Source organism: Ambystoma mexicanum, chromosome 14, assembly GCF_040938575.1.
Source record: "Ambystoma mexicanum isolate Mex_15411 chromosome 14, UKY_AmexF1_1, whole genome shotgun sequence".
Taxonomy (NCBI): Eukaryota; Metazoa; Chordata; class Amphibia; order Caudata; family Ambystomatidae; genus Ambystoma; species Ambystoma mexicanum.
The window spans coordinates 535,665,619-535,683,574 of record NC_090940.1 but is presented as its reverse complement, the minus strand read 5'-3'; the positions used below and the strand labels follow the sequence as shown (position 1 = coordinate 535,683,574).

Genomic DNA, 17,956 nt, shown 5'->3' with positions numbered 1-17,956 from the left:
CTCCAAACAGGTTGCTGGAGATTACTTTAAATTCAATGAATTTGGCCATCCAAACAATGGCCAAACTCTTTGAAACTATGGAACTTAAAATTGCTGCTCAATATAAATATATTGAGCAGCTATTGTTGTGGCAGCACTCTGTAACTCTAAATTTAGAGAGAAATAGGGAGAGTCTGTCAAATGTTGTGATTGAGGTAGATGTGAAATCTCAAACAAACGCATTTATTCAAACCACTGACTCAGCACAAGAGGAGTCAGGAAGAGCTTTGAGTAAATCTATTCTGCCTTATTTTGCAGAGGTTATAACTGATGAAATTGATACTCAGCAGAGGGAAAATGATTTGGGGTTGGAAAATGAAAATGAAATAGTGAGAGGTACAGGCAGCAAAAAACCTGCCAACAGTGAATCTCAATTTTTACCTAAACCACCATGCCCCATGTTTGCAGTAACTAGTCAACAAATCCAAGTTCCAAAGATGAACAAAAAGGTAACTTTTGAGCCGGAAAAAAAGACGAAAAATCAAAAAAATGCAAAGTCCGATTCTACATCTCGGACAAAGCAATTTGTTAAAAGGCTACCTTGTCCAGAAATCAACAAAAAGGTTAAAGAAATAACTAAGAAATACAAAGCCCAATTAGCGCAGCAAAAAAAGTGACTACACTTTTAAAGGGGTCGACTTCCATTCCCTCGTATAAACCGCTGGACGATCTAATTGATGCGGTTTCAGCCCCCAATATATTTGAGGATGCACCTCAAAGAAAAAAAGGCAAATCCAAGGAAATGGTGAAACTTCAAACTCCACTGATATCTAAATCCATATTAAAAGGTGAAATTCACTTACAAGAAATTAGGCGTGCAGTTGATGAATATATGGTTGCATATTCACACCAAGCATTACCCCTAAAACACGTTCCTGAACGAATTTCACGTTCAAGTGAAGGAATTCTAGAACTAGATTTCACACCGCAGAATGAAGATCTGATGACCTCTATGGGTGGTGCACCCGCACCATTGTGTGCAGATGACATACTAGAACCACATAGCAAGCTACACCTACAGAATGCACCACTGTCAAATGTAGACCCCGTATTATCTCACTCTGAAATCAAACAGATGATTGCTTCTACCATCTCAGAGGTTTTACAAAATAGACCAATGGAGTCACAACAAAGACTTAATTTACAAGCTCTATCTGACCAAGATGCCAATAAAAATGTTTTGAAAATCAAGCAACCAGCTTCTTTCTGGTTAACACTAAAATTTTGTCCTCGTCCGGCCACCCAATACATGTTAAATCGAAAATCTGTGCAAGAGATTCTCTTGGAAATTCCAGCTTTAGATGACATAAAATCAGTTGACATCGAACAGGTGGAATTTCCTTCGAGGGGAGATGGGACCGAGGTAAGAATATGGATAAATTACAAAGTATTTTGGAACATGATTTGGGCAGAAAAGGTTCACCTGTTTGAATTGGGTTTCATACTTTTGAAAGATGTGCACTCTCCACAACAACTGAAGGGGGAGTTGGCCGCTCCAACTTTTAACAACTTTCATTCAGACATGGGTAAAAATCAAGAAAACAACGCCCCCTGTGTTTGCAAGCAGCAAGGCAAGTCTCATTAGTGCTTACCCCAGGAAGATCACCTCTTGTCATTGGTTAGCTGGAATTCGAGAGGTTTTAGACTTCTCCTAAACGGTTCCATGCAATAATGTCGCCACAAAAATATCGCCATGCAAGAATATCGCCGAAAAATGGTCGTTTTTTGTGGCAACATTATTGCATGGAACATGCGGGGGACACCCCCGCAACCCCCACATTTATTTTTTTTTGCCTCTGTCGCCACATATATGGTCACCCAAATAATATCACCATGACATTTTCCTGGCGATATTATTTACGGCGACCATATATGTGGCGATATTAATACCTGATACCTCCTAAACAAACCAACAGAGCTATCCACACATGATATAATAATGCTCCAAGAGACGTGGCTCTTAGAGCCTCCTATGTGGAATGGTTTTGACCTCCAAGTAATTCCAGCTAACAAGGCTGAGCGGGGGAGGCCAACTTCAGGCTTGCTGGTTGCTGCCAAACAAAGCTCACTCATAAAGATTGAGCATTGGAATTCACCAAACCCGTACATTCAGCTGGTCAGGGCTCAACATAATCTGAAATGTTTTGCCCTGATCAACTTGTATTGGAATCCCGAGGCCATGTCAGATGATCAATTCTTGGAGGACCTCATGGGGGTTTTGGACATGATTTTGCTTGATCCCTGTATATGTTACACCATTATTGCAGGTGATTTTAATTTACATTGTTTCTCTCAGCAACAAATCCATCATAGCAGGCGGTTGACGAAATGGTTACACTTGGCACGATCAAGAAATCTATCAGTTTTGAATGGCTCCTTTCCTTCTGACAATCCGCCAAAAGTGACTTGGCAAAGAGGAAAGAGTGCCGGAATAATAGATTATATCTATGTGGACGAAAACATCATGTCACAAATTAGGTCTTTTCAAGTGTGTCAAAATACTCTGAGTGATCATAACATGTTGTGTATCGAGTGGGTAGTCAAGAAATTGGTAAGTTTCCTGTTGAATTCATGCAAGGGAATGTTATTGTAAATTCGGCCCGAAATAGACTTGCGTGGAATAACAACTCGCTGAAGGCGTTTGGGAAATATTATCCATGGTTACTTGGTCAAGCAAATATAAGCCAAAATTCAGAGATAATAACTTACGCTGATGCTATGCAGAAGTTCCAACCTACTTTAAGAGCACATACGCAGAAGCAAGCTTCACACTTGCACAATTTTAGTAAGGAAGTCAAGGACAGGAAAACACAATTTAGGTATGAAAAACAACAAGCATTACAATTGTCAATAGCTTTACGAGCCAAGACACTAACACAGATCAAGACTAAATATAAAAATTGGTTGAGGACGAAAAAGTACAACCTACTACAGATTGATGGTGCCCATACGTTACGAACTTTAAGTAATAAAAATACCAAACAAATTTGGTCCATGTTAAATCACTTTTCAGCGCGAAATCAGGTGGCCATGCAGTCAAATTGCATTAGTGAACAAACGTGGGTTGAATATTTTTCAAAGATATATACACAACAAACCGATGTAAATACTGATCCTAGTTTTACTTGGATTGGAACTTTTCATTTACAATTTGATTGGGAAGATATCTTTTACTTTATACACAAAGCCAGTAAATCCAAAGCTCCGGGGCCGGATCAGCTTTCAAACTTCATGCTGAAGCAAAATCCGGAGATATGGTCTAACATCTTATTTGACATGTTTAATTACATTAATCACACGCAAAGGATACCTGAGTCATGGAAATGTGCTCACATTATTCCAATTTATAAAAAAGGGGATCGAAACAATCCAGCAAATTATCGTCCAATATCTTTGTTGGATGCACCCGGTAAAATATTTGTGCGGATTGTACTACGTGAATTTAACAACTAGTCCAAAAACACCTTTAATCATGATCCTTTGCAGTCTGGTTTTGTGTCAGGTATAGGTACTATCCCAAACATGATAACTTTGAACATGCTTAAATCACAAAGTGCAATAGAAAATCAGTCATTATAAATGGCTTTTGTGGACTTCAAAATGGCCTTCGAATCCATAGATTGGAATTTGTTATATCTAAAACTGCACCACTAGGATGTCCTCCCTCCTTAATAGCGATCATAAAGCATTTGCACACTAATACATAGTTGCAAGTCTGTGTGAATACAGAGGGACAATTAACTTCTCCGATCAAAACGAATCGTGCTTTAAAACAAGGCTGCATTTTAGCATCCACTCTTTTTATTTTCTTCATATTGGACATGGGTGAAGTTTTTCTCTCTATTGCAGCAGATCCTCCAAAACTAGGATCTCAGCGAATTCCGTGGTTGTTGTACGCGGATGACCTGGTGTTGTTATCTCGTACTCCGACAGGATTACAAAAACTAATAGTTGGATTGGTAAAGTATACTGAGTCAAATCATCTATCTGTAAATCAAGAAAGAACTCTCATATTGGTATTCTAGAGAAGAACTGCAAACAGATTTACCAAGTACAGCTGGCACTTTCAACAGGATGTTTTACGATCTGTTCCTGAGTATAAATATTTGGGCATATACGTTCAAAATTCTTTATCATATGGGACACAGCTGCATAATCTTGATAATAAAATAACCACGTTGATATCGCAAGCAAAAATATTGGTACATAAATATGGTAAATTTACATATAAACATATTATGGTTTTTTACAAGCAGAAAGTTGTGCCCGTCTTGGTTTATGGCATGGAAATACTGACAAATAATCAGCAACCGATATGGCATGTTCTTGAAGCTAGATTTTGGAGGAAGGTTTTGAGACTTCCCCAATCTACCCCCATACCTATTTTATGGCATGAACTGGGCCTAGTACCTTTAGTAGTCCATGTAACATGGAAGAAATGTGCCTTCTTCCGCAATTGTTTGATGAGTCTACAATTGGAGAACATCTTGGGGGTAGTGGCACATTATCTGACATCTTCAAAACATGTATTCCCGCAAAAATGGCGACAAGAAGTGCTGAGGTTTATGTCAGATGCTAGTATTACTCTTCAACTATTATTAGAAAAGCCAAGCATAGCAAAAAGAAAATTATACCAGTTTAATTGGATTATGAATACAGAAAGGTGCTCTGATTATAAGGATTTTTCAATTGTACTATTTGGACACAAGAGATACCGCCAAATGTCTGATTATTTGGTAAAGTGCCCTTCTGCATATATAAGAAATAAATATCTCAGATTTAGATTAAACTTATGGCCCACTAATAAGAACTTGGCCAGAAGGAAACAAATTCCAAAGAGTTCAAATTTTTGCCGTTTTTGTAAATATCCCATCCATAAAGAAACTTTGGAACACATAATAAGCTCTTGTCCAAATTTAGAAGTACAGCGAGATTTGTTTTTTTCAAATATACTATGCGTTCTCACACCAACTAATCATAAGGACATTTGGCGGCGTGTCTTTTGTAGCAATAAGTTTGCTATAAGGAAAGCAATTGTTCATTTTTTAAATCAGGTATTGCCAGATGAGTTTTAGGTTTTATGAAAGTATGTGATAGGGAATATATAAAATGAACTATATCTAAGTATGTTAGTTAATAGGATTCAAATGTAAATATATGTAAATTTTTCTGTTTTTGAATACTTTTTTTTCTTTTTTGTTGTAAATAGGAAGATATGAAAATGAAAATGATGAACTTATATGAAATTTGATGTAATGTTGGATGAAATTTGAAAGGTTGAAGCAATTCAGCCAAACAAATTTAAAAAAAAAAAGATAAGTGTTATTACGCGGCTACACAGTCTAGTCACATAAGTGTTATTATTGTGTTATCTTATCATGTTTGCTTTACCCTTGATGCACAGTAACTCAAAGGAGAAGATATTGAATCTGCAGGGTAGATAGTCAAGTATGATAGCATGTGATTAGAAGGTAGAAGAACAAACGTTTTTTCTTCTTAATGACAACAAAATATATATTCAGTTCTCTGTGGGAACAGCCCCTGCTCCTCATTCTTTCTCTTGAAGACATTGGTCCCAGAAGACTGAGGAGGGTGGGAATTGATATTGGTAGGGACATTAACACTGACCAAATTCAAAGTGAGAGGTGTCAGAATGGTGCCTTTTCCTGATTCAAATATTTGATATTCCTTTTATTGATAAGACTACAGTGCCCCGGTAGGACGCAGGGAGTCACCTGCACAACTGGAAGACAACACTCAACATGAGGTATGGCTTGTGCCATAAACCAAACCCTCTCAGGAATACTGGGCCTAGAGTACATTTCGCCCAAAGATTGAGTTTCAATAACTTTAATTTGCCACCAGGAAATGCAGAAAGCCTCCAAGGTAAAAGCACTCTCTGTATTCATGGAGAACTGTGCATGCCACACTGGAAAAAAGATATTGCCACGGGGCAAATGCTGGGCATGATTCAACTATTACATTATAAATGGAAATTAATTTGGCTTGTAACTTTAAAACCATACCAGTAACCAGAGCTCCAGAATTTTACTCCCAATGTTTAGAATTAGAGAGTAAATCCAATTTCAAGAGAGTAAAAATGATTTTCCTCCTTTACAAGAAAGTAAAAAGTGTCTGACAACTATCGAATGTATGCGTAAAATTAGAACTTTTTTCAAAAACATAGGTGACAAAACAGCTGTATTTCAAAGTGGTTCTAGATAATGTATTGCACCTGTGGATACAAATGTCCCCGCACAAGAACCTTGTAGATGCATACTACCCAGCTTCATCTTCATGATACTTGAGCACAAACTCTGTTAAGAGCTACTACAGATGCCAGCTAGTTACATCGTGTGGTTCATAAATCAAGTCCCTCACTCTACCAGCATCACTTCTCTGCCTCTCAGGCCTACTGTTGCTGCCTAGCACTACCCGATTGACAGCCAATCCATGCTTTTGATCCATCTCTCCTTCCCTTTGCTACTTTGTTTCCCCTGTCTCATTTTCTGGTGCTCTGCCGCCTTAAATATTGCAATGCCACATTTTGAGGTCTGTTTCTCTGTCCCCTCTCTGCATTCTATTGTTGCTTTTTATAGCAGCCCTGATGAGATGTGTGTTCTGAGCCATTACAAGTATAGCAGTCCAATTGGAATGTGCTTCTTCTGAGCCATTACAAGTATAGCAGCCCAAATGAGATGGATGTTCTGAGCCATTACAAGTACAGTGGTCCTCATGGGATGTGCGTGTTCTACCTCTGAGCCATCACAGGTATAGCAGCCCTGATGAGGTGTGTGGTCTGAGCCATTACACATATAGCAGTCCTAATGGAATGTGCTTCTTCTGAGCCATTACAAGTATAGCAGCCCAGATGGGATGTGTCTGTTCTGCACCATTACAAGTATAGCAGTCCTCATGGGATGTGCTTCTTCTGAGCCATTACAAGTATAGCTGCCCAAATTAGATGGGTCTGTTCTGAGCCATCACAGGAATTGTAGCCCTGATGAAGTGTGTGTTCTGAGCCTTTACAAGCACAGCGGCCCTGAAGAGTTGTGTTCTGAGCAATCACAGGTATAGCAGCGCTGATGATTTGTGTGTTCTGAACCATTATAAGTATAGCAGCCCGGAAGAGCTGTGTGTTCTGAGCCATCACAGATATAGCAGCCCTGATGAGGTTTGTGTTCTGAGCCATTACAAGCATAGCAGTCCTGAAGAGTTATGTTCTGGGCAATCACAGGTATAGCAGCCCTGATGAGTTGCGTGATATGAGCCATTACAAGTAGAGCATGCCGGATAAAATGTGTGTGTTCTGAATCACTGAACATTTAATAGTCCTTAAGATAAGTCTAGGGTTAAGTCAACTGTGTTCCAATTGAATATTACCTGCATCTTAAATGCATATCTCTGATGCAGACTTATTAACTCACCTATTAACAGAATTTGAACAAACAGGTTACACAATCTCTGCAGCGGGGTTATTGGCCCACTGAGCTGCCTTTCCCAACAGGCTGTTGATACTGGAAGGCACATAGGGTTAGGGCACTGGCAGTTCCATGTGTGACATAAATGGCTTGTCAAAAGCTCTAAGCCTGTCTGGACTATCCTACATTAGTCAGGAGATTCATAATGAGGCTTTGAAATGTGCTAGATTTTTGCCAGTGGTACTCAGTAATCGGACATGGGAGAAAAAGACGTTTTGAAAAGCTCAAGACCGAGTAAAAGGGATTGAAGTATATGACAGCAATGCCATCTTCTCACAATGTCAGAGGTTGGTGAGAAGAGCTCAGACACTGTTCTTGTTTTGTACTTTAGCTCTCTGCAGAAAATGCCAACACATGTTCATGCTTTCTTAACAGCAGCTCTGTTAATTCAGCAGAAATGCAGCCCTTGTTTAACACAATTTTCATTTTACACAATACTACCTGTGTCCTAAAGCAAAAGGAAAACCATGTTCATGATTCAAGATGCTTTAATAACACTGTAACCTACAAAATACAGGCAGTTGAACAAAGTGAACAAAACACAAATTCCCTCTTACATTACTCAGAAAGTATTATCTTGATAGAATCATTAACAGAGGAGAGTGTTAAAAAAATTAAACTGGCCAGGACTCATCCCAGTTGCTTCTTTCAAATAAACAAAGTAAAGAATGGATTGGCAAACTGCTGCTATTCAGGCTGTCACCAGTGAGCTCCATGATTTATGGGGGTGCTGCTATAAATAGCCTTTGTAAGTGGTTCGCAAGAAAGAATTAAAAGGGCCGTATTGACAAGATTCCTGTGCGTAAAAAGGCCTTTTACGCACCTCATCTGGAGGGCTGCCAGTAAACATTCCATACATTTATAAACAATTATTAAAAGGATTACTATTTAGAAATGTATGAATACATGTGTTATCCATTTATGTTGCATACCCAGACGTGCATCTGCAGCAAAAGATTACAGAAATCCATGTCTTGTTGAGGAGGCAGTTAGCTACCATTAATTAAAGAATAAAAATGAATTTGCAGTTCATAGCATTAGGAGCAGATTGGTCCACCACTTATTTCGGGGTCACAAAAAGACATTAACCAAACTTTGTTAACACTGAGCACTTTTAGCTTAGTTGACTCTTGGTAATGTTCAATACAATGATTTTAATTACAGAATTCAAGCGAAATAAGTAATGAATTTCTAGGTGTTGGGGAGAAACCAACAACCTTTGCATAAAGATTGTGTATATAACAAAGAAAAACAACAAGGCTCCCTGTTAGGGAAGTCTCGTCCCCTGCACACTGTCTATGGCCAAAACAAAGCCAAACATTTATATGAGGTGACACAAGGTTCCTAATAAGGGATCAAGTATGTTAGTCCAAATTTGATAGGGATTTCTTATGTGATTCTTTGAAGAATGTGTAAATTCGCAATGTTTGTTTTTAATAACAAAGTTAATCAAACAAGTAATGCAAGTTTCCATTCTACTGTTCATTAGTTCATGCATTTATTGTTCTTATTGCTAATGTGTTTTGAGTAAACTCTTCATCAGGGGCCTACAATCATAACTTTTCTACAAAAAATTCAAACAAAAAATATGATAAGTCTATTGATTGTATCAAAATATGTAATCCATCAAACATACTTCTAAATGTGGATCCTTCGGTAATCATGTATTCTTAAGATTTACTCATCTTAATTCTAACACGTTTAACAATCTACTTAGTTAGCCTAATTCAATACTTAAATATCTAAAGAACATAATTCATACTTCTCTATGGAATTGAATTAATAAACCCTAATGGATTCACCAGAGTATTGCTACAACAATTGTCCTAAAGGGCGTATCCTGTCTGTTTAAAAAGAAACTCTGTAGCTGCTCCACATAATAGTAACCCATAAACTCTTAAACATGTACAATGTATAATGTAAAAGGGATTGTATTCTGACCTTCATAGTTGTCCACATTGCTCTATGGTATGTGGTTTGTATCAAAAAGATTCAAAATTCCAATTTTCTCACATTGGTATCACCCGCTAACTCTGTGTTAGAAAGAAGCTTAATACGTAATGACCATAATATCTAAGCTTGGTAAACATCCTAGTGTGTCTGGAGATTCTTACCATTAATCTCCTAGGCAATATTTCTTGTCCTCGTTGTGAGGTGAAAGCACTATCTCGTATGTCAGTAAGTGCGCAATGCGCATCTGTTAATATCCGACTAATATTTGCTAAGAAAGCATAACATTTAGAAAAGAGGTCAATAAAGTGCCCACTCTGGTAGATGAAGGTTACTTACATATTTAGTAGCTCGAGATGTGGAGTGAACTGAAGAGAACTGAATAGATTTTTCTGTGGTGCATGCTGTTTTCATTTCAAAGATGGCCGCTATTTACAGCAGTGTATGCTGACGATGTCATCACGTCACAACGTTTGTGACGTCATGGGTAAACACATTTTTTTTAATTTTTTCTTTTAGTATACCTAATGCGCGTTGCAGAGTGTTAGGGAGAATTCTCACTTATGGCTAATTTCCCTTACCTATAGTGTCCCCCAGCAGCTTTGCTGGATTTGAAGGGTTTATTTCTTTTTACCTGCTAAGAGTGAGACTCTTTTTCCCACTCTTAGGCATCTTCGCTATGTGTGTTCTAGGCTATTTTTGTGTTTAATGCCTATGGAATCTTTTCTCTCACCCATAGGAAGCATCTTTATGCACATGTGTTACACAGCACCCTCCGTGTAGTGACACGGGTGTCGTAGCGACCCCCAAACATAGACTCCATTCCCTGGGACTGACTACTGTCTCCCAGGGCATGAAAAGTCCCCATTGACTTTACTAGTCAATCTCTATGAACTAAACCAGTACACCCCATCTTAATATGGAAGTACTGGAAGGGGTTAATAGTTTTTCCCCTATGTTCATTTTCAAGAGGGTACCTTAAAGTCCCCCTCTACAAAGTTTCTGGCTGGTGGCAGTGGCCTTTTATATTCGACCGCGAATATTTTCCTATGGTATTTTCCCATTGTTCGAGGCTAATACTTTTACTGACAGCCTCTAACATACCGCCGGTTTATTTTATTATTAACTTTACTCCGGTAGGTTTTATTTGCCAGAACTTTGATAAAACTTCTTTCTCGAGTCTTACTCTATTTTTCTAACCCAGGTTGGGGATCCTTTGTTCGCTCTTTTGGCGGGCATCTGCCCAGAAGCCCTCCTTTCGGCACTTCTGAGTCTGGGGTGGGTCTGTTGTTTGGGATGGGAGTAGAACCCCTGGACAGAGTTGCCACAGCAACTCAGGTCGCACTCTAACCTGATAGGCTGGAGGGTCTCCCGCCAAGATGACCACTTCACTATGTGAGTGACAGCTAGGCTGTATGAATGGGTCTCTTTCTGCATAAAAGCAGGGTCCTGAGGACTGGAAGGGCAAGACGTCGCCACTGGAACTACAGAACCGAAGGGGAGAGAAGCCAGAGACATCTTCAGCATCTACACCACTGGTGAAGCCCTGCCGGATCGTCTCACCACTTTGCTTCCACACGACGAGAGGAGATCTTCAGCAAAAGAGCCTCCTTCCCTTGAGCTGGTGGGGTCAACCAGTTCACTAATTGCTTCCTCGGACCTGCCTTGGTCGAATCGATGGTGCCCAGCACTTGGAGACCGGATAGCCAGGCAGCTATCGACCCGGACCGCGATTAAATGGAGCGTACCTTTTAAACTTTGTTTGGCAGCACCGGTTTCATCCCTGGGTAGTGCAGCGACTTGAACCTTCCTCCACGACGAGAGCCTCTCTTCCTCTGTTGGATCCCTCGACCTGCAGGAACTACCAGGAACAACCGCCACCGCATGAGCCACTTCACGTTTAAGGTACATTGTTCCACCAGGCCGCCCTTTTTCTGTGGTAGCCCTAAAGGTGTTTTAAATCCTTTAACTACTTTTGGGGTCGATAAATCTTTGGTCAGTGTTACCTTGCTCCATAGTACTGTACTACCTATTGTTTCAACCCTGAATACTGCTCATCTCCCTCTTGAGATAAGTCTGACTGCTGAGCCACAGCTACCAACTAAATCTTTGTGGTACAGACTGATACCAAAGGGGATGTATTGCTCTCACCTGTAGTCCTAATCTGGGGTAGTGCTCCCTAAGGGGACTGCCCTGGATTCTGCCTAACACTGAGGCGCAAGATAGAACTTTTGGGACACTGTTATTTTGAATAAAAAGGCAATTTAGAGTAGGTGGTACGTGCCTATTAACACAGAAATCCTAGAGGAAAGAAATATTAGTACTACCCAATCTGCGAGCGTCTAAAATGTTTAATAAACATTCTAAAAACTGGACTCACACAGACTTGTCTGCCACCAGGTTATTGAAATGGAAAGTCTGCAGAGCAAGGGAAATTAATCCTCAGGCCAATGTTACTACTAGACAAGTTACTAAATATTGGATATCGAATGAAGGAGTTATAAAGGTGCAAGTGCCCAATACTTTATATGCAACCTGATGTTCGAGTGGAGAAGGCAATTGTAAGGAAGTGTATGCACCTCCCTAGACTAATAAACAATGTTTACAGGCCAAAGAAAATAGCCACCCGTAGGCTTTAATAGAAAGAGTTTTCAAAGACTTGTGTTAAATCGAAAGAGGAACAGTGGAGATCCCTAATGGTGTACCAACTTTATCTTAAGCAATAGTAGTAAAATAGTAAGACTGAGGTGCCAAATGTTAACCATGGTTACTATGGTTATGATGTTTCCTTCAGTAAGAGGATTTTGAGAGCTCTCAATGAAGTTCGTAACAACCCACTAAACAACCAGCTATATGGCTAATGTGGCCTAGCTCTATTTAACCGAGATTGAGAGCTCAAAGGTAAGGACCCAGATAGTACTCTTCATTTAACCCCAATGGTGTCATTGCTTCTAGTTTGGGAATTCAAAATAATTCACGTCGTGAAAGTCTTTTAGACAAGTCGCCACTTCTTGGTAGGGGGTGCATTGCTTCAAGAATGATGCATCTTAACCGTGCAATGCTATGTCGGTTTTCCTTGAAATGTCTAAACACAGGTGATTTAATGTTGACGGTTCTAATGCTCCGTCCATCTCTCTTTGGCCATGCAAGCTGTTTTCCCAACATAGTACATGCTGCATGGGCAGCGTAATGCGTAAATTATGTTTCTACTATCGCAGGTTGCATAGTCTTTGAGGGGGATCTTTTTGCCCATGTTAGGGTGTCGAATGTAGTCCCCCTTTATTATGCTTGTGCAATGCTGGCAATTGAGGCAAGCAAAAGTGCCACATTTAGGTTTACTCAGAGTAGTCTGTCCTTGTTTTTTTTGTTTTTCCGCTCTAATGAGAGTATCTAGAAGATTTTTTCCTCTTTTGTAAGCGAGCATAGGTGGTTCAGGGAACAGTCGGTTGAGATTAGGATCTGACTTAATAAAATCCCAATTCTTGTGGATAATTTGCTTCATTTGGTAGCTTTGGCTTGAAAATCTGAATGAGTGAATAAGTCTACTGTTCTCCTTTCTTTCATTGCCTTTTAGCAGATCTCCACGTCTGAGTGTTTCTGTTTTAACAATAGCTTTATTGAGGATATCTTCTGGAAAACCTCTCAACAAATCTCAATTTCATGTTGTCATATTCCTTCTGTACGCTTGTGGAATCCAAAGTGATTCTCTTAAGTCTTAGTAGTGGACTGTAGGGAAGGTTTTCTTTTAAAAGTTTGGGGTGAAAACCTTTAAAATGTATGCTGCTGTTAACATCCGCAGGTTTCCTGTAGATGTTAGTTTCAATTTTAGTCCCATTCAGTACAACATTCAAATCCAAAAAGGGAATTGCCGGTCTCCCAATTTCAATGGTGAATGTAATCCTCTCATTGCAACCGTTCAAATAGTCAAAAACTTGTAGCAGTTCTTCCTCCGTACCTAGCCATACACCAAATATATCATCACTATATTGTTTCCAACGCTTCATTTTATTGTTACCCCTTTAATTTTATTGTTATCCTCTTACCAGCCCTTGACACCTGCTGCCTGCACTTACCCATGCACTTGCCACATGCTGGCCGTTACTTACTTATTGTTATTATCTATTCCCATGTACTTTGCTGTCCCTGCCCCCGCACTTGCGCGATCTGAATGACACCTGGCCTAGTAGGATCGTTGTTTGTCCTCCCTTTGTTCCCCTCTCTTGCCTCGTCACGCCTTGAAACACTTGTGTATAGCTGCGTTATAAATGCCATATCATATTGTTCCAAGGTTGTCCAAGACATTTGATTGCTCAAAGTGATTGTAAGAGGATTCAATTCAACACTACAGCTAAGTCAATGCCTAGTCTGGGATACTGAATGGAAACCCTTATTGATATATCTTTATGTCCAGTTCATGCGTTCTGGATGACTACCCCTATATAACACCCCTCTCTTGGAATTCCCCTGACCCCACTGAGCCAAGAAGTAGTTCTGTTTTGCAAGTTAAAAGGTTTATTTGAGAATTTAAACAATATATATATATCTCACACTTTATAATAACTTAATAATTGAATATCACACTTAATCTGATATGATAAAGATTAACAACAGAGAATCTGGCACTAGCACACTTCTTTATAATCACTAAGGAGTTGACATGAAATGGATAAGGTAGCACACTGGTAAATAGGGACAGAAGAATAATGTGGTAGAGAATGCTTTATAGGGTTCAAGGAAATGCAAGGTTGAATGAATGAAATGCAGTATAGAAGATAAACTGATATGGTTTCACAAAAGACAAGGTAATCACTTTCCCTTTGTGGCAATTCACCCCCCCTATACAATGTAAGGAGATGGAAGGGAGAGCACACGGTTCAGGTATACAATCACAATGTAATACAGAGTTCCAGTTTCCCAGCAGTTTCCCAGCAAGCTTAGAGGAGAATAGATATGAGTTTTACACAGGCTCAAAATGCTTTAAAATGTGATAGCAATATATTGGAAAATGTGCTAAAATGATTTTAATTCCCTCTGGAGGTTCAGGTTGAGGATTAGTTGGTTTAAATAAGTTCAGGCTTACTTTAGCAATGTTCTAGGAATGATTGGCAGGTTAAACGAATTTTTGGCAAATGAAAGCAAGGAAGCTGCTGTTTTCACACGTGGAGAAATTTGCAAATCGCAGTAAAATTCGCGAGTGCGTTTTTCACGATTGCGGCAAAAGTATAGGGTTCGTTGAAAAGCCAAGATTCCCAGCTTTCAGAGGAAAGTTACTGCAAGTCTCTAAGACAAACGGTCACGGAGATATGAGCGATATGGTAAAGGTCGTTTTTCAGATTTGAAATTTTAAAAGTTCAAAGTGACAAGTTACAGCTAGCAACTAGAAATGACAGGTGACAGCTTTGCAAATGACAGGTGACAGTTAGGAGACAGTTCTGGTTAGATTAAAATAGATTGAATTATATTATTTTAAGTAAGAGATTGGTTCTGCACAGTTCTGCTAGGTACTCACAATATATTTAGAAATAGAATGGGCCTCGCCACGGATCTGGTCAGGTTTTCTTCACTCGCCACGGACGGTCTCTGCGCACAGCGGTCTGGGTCAGCTCTCTGGTTCTGCGAACAGCAGTCTGGGTCAGCTCTGCTCTGCCTCTGGTTCTGGATACTGGTCTGCTTTCTCTGGGTACAGCACTGCTTCTGGATCTTTCTGCACAGCTTTCTCTGGACCCAGCGCTGATCTGCACGGCTCCTGGATGCTGCTATCGCTGTTAGGTTTGCTGGATGCTGAGGCCCACTGAGAAGAGTTCTCCGTTTGTGGGTTTAGGCCCTTGCTTTGAGTTCTGAATCAAGTTCTTTGGAGTTTTAAAGTCTAAGTGTTGAATCTAGTATCTTCTGGATGTTGTGTGGTCCGGCAGAGCGTGTTGCAGCAAATGGAATTGAATGTCCCTATCTGTCCTGACTGTCTGCTTTTATGTGTTTTGAAAGTGGGTGGAGAGGCTAGCTTTCTAGACCCTACCCCTCTCCACTTGTCATTGGCCACTTCATCCTCTTCCCCTTGATTGGGGGAATGAAATGAAGTGTCATCATGATGAGGTCTGTTTATGATACAGAGAACCCACCCCTGTCAAATTACACACAATCTATATTTTATCAAAAAGACATATTTGCACAGGTACACATTTGTTTAAAATTACATGCACCCATCACATATCACAGGAGGTATACCCTGTCCAAATCTGCTCTTCCTGAGAGCTTGCATTGAGAAATGGCAACATTTTGCACTTTTTAACTGGTTTTGCAATATCGGACATTAACCCAAATTTACACACATGTGCGCAAGGAGTATGGACATTAATTGATGAAGTGTCAGATTTTTACCATGCATACATTTTAAGTAATACCCTCTTAACTGCTAGCTTGCCCCCAGATCATACCACCGGTTGTAAAAACCTCTTAAAATGTGGGCAGAAAAATCACAAGAATTATGGTATCATTTATAAAATTTTCACAAGTCCGCTCTATGAATGATCCATCTTTTTAAAGTTATGTTCTGGCCCCAAAGGGGTGTGGTTTCCCCCCAGCACAAGGTTGAATTTCTGGTTTTTCCAGTTCTGCCAAGCAAAGAGACCCTGCCCCTCCCAGCTTCTGCCAAGAGGAAGCTGTTTTACGGTCCCCCCAATAAAGCATCTGCCTGGGACCTGGAAGGCCCAATGTTCAAGAGGAAGCCATTTATGGCCTCCCCCCAATAAACCCTCTGCCTGGGTCCTATGTTTAGTCTCTAGCAGTCCCTTGGTAATTCAATCAGAGAAGTGTCATATCCCTTTTGGTGGGAACAGCAAAAGGCAGCTAGGCCTGGGAACACAGCTGTTGTGCAAGTCTCAACTCCTGTCGGGGGTAGCTGGTGGGCAGAATTCAGTTACTTAAGCCAAGCCCCAGCTAATGTCACTTTTAGTTACCTAGTTTTCTGCATTCAAATACAACTAGAAATTTTTACATATGCAGCTAGAATGCTGATTCTAAGTTTAAAACTATGACATTTAAACAATTGCAACCTATGTGACACTCAAAGTAGGTCACTCATTTCTTTTAAACATTTAAATTTTTAGTGTCTTTCAGTCCAAATTTACTTAAACTGCTGAAATCCACAGCTCAGCCAGTCTTGTTATAAACCTTCAAGTCACTTCAGAATATAACTTTACATTGTATCCACTTCTCAGTAAGTCTTTCTTTGGCCTGCTTTGGGTTCATTTATTCAGTTTTACACAAAAAAAAAAGTCTGGTGTTGTTTTAAAACGCCGGCTTTCTGATAGTGGTGAGTACTGGTAATGCACCCATTTTTGGGATTTAAGAAAATGAATTCCCCACAATTCTAGGTTGCTTTTGGCAATCAGCATTGCCATTCCCAATGGTTTCAGGCTACTGTGTGGGTAGTCCAATGGTGGTTTTAGGCAGTGCCCTTCTGTGCCCATAACATCGGCAAAATGGGTGGCAGCCTATTCTTCATGCACTTCCCTGGGCATTTTCTGGGAATCTCTGGCCATCATGATGTTTTCAATGCCAGTACTGCACAGTTTTTGAGGTAGGGCTCGGATGCATGGGTAAAAACATCCCACAAGCCCCCCTCTTGCGATGGCCATTCTGTTTCACTGATGGAACTCGCAAGACCTGGGATGTTTCTTCATCTTCTTCCAATAGATGGCACAGTTCAGCATCTTTTCCTCCATCCGGTACTGATCGATCGGTTCTCCTCGCCGGTCCTGATGGGAATATTGGGCGGTACACTGGACCCCTTGCGTCTCTGCTCCCGGTCTCCGGATCGTCCTCCTTGGCCAGCCTGCAGGTTTTCCTTCTCCTAGGACGACAAAGGAAGAGCGGCAATACCTATTCATAGACATTTTTCCCCCACCATTGATATAGTGGGGTGGCATATAAATTTATAGTCAAAACATATGAACATGCACATTTCTTTTTGCATTCAAAAACGAAAACACCCACATTGAGAAACTCAGAATTTGATAGGCGATATGTAGGATTTTTAAGTTAGAACTGAATTAATCTGAGACAGTACCCTCTAGGATTCCAGAGGATTCCTCCGGTTGTTGCAGAGTGTGCCTGGGATGGCAACACTTCAACTGGTTAATGTGGACCCACTTGTCTCCCCCCTCTGCCAAACCGCCTTTGGGGATGCGGATCTTGTAGGCCACAGGGGAGATCTTGTCTATAATCTCAAAGGGTCCCTTCCATGTAGGCAAAAATGTTCGCTGTTTGGCCTGGTTCCTTTGGAAATTGTATAGATAGACCCGGTCCCCCACCTGATATTCCTTCCTGGAAGTCTTCAGGTCATAGTGGGTCTTCATGCTATCAGCTGATCTTTCTAGATTCCGCTGAGCATAAGCAAAAGCATGTTGAAGGTGTTTCCTTAAATTCTCCACATACTCATGAGTTGTGGAGACATTTATCAGTGTCTGCTCTTGGGTCCTGTAGAGCAA

General features: G+C 40.3%; 1 protein-coding gene across 1 annotated transcript in view; it reads left to right on the top strand.

The window, feature by feature from the left end:
- Positions 1 to 17,956, top strand: part of SLC25A47 (solute carrier family 25 member 47) — a 305,790-nt gene that overhangs the window by 120,180 nt on the left and 167,654 nt on the right. The window lies entirely within an intron of this gene.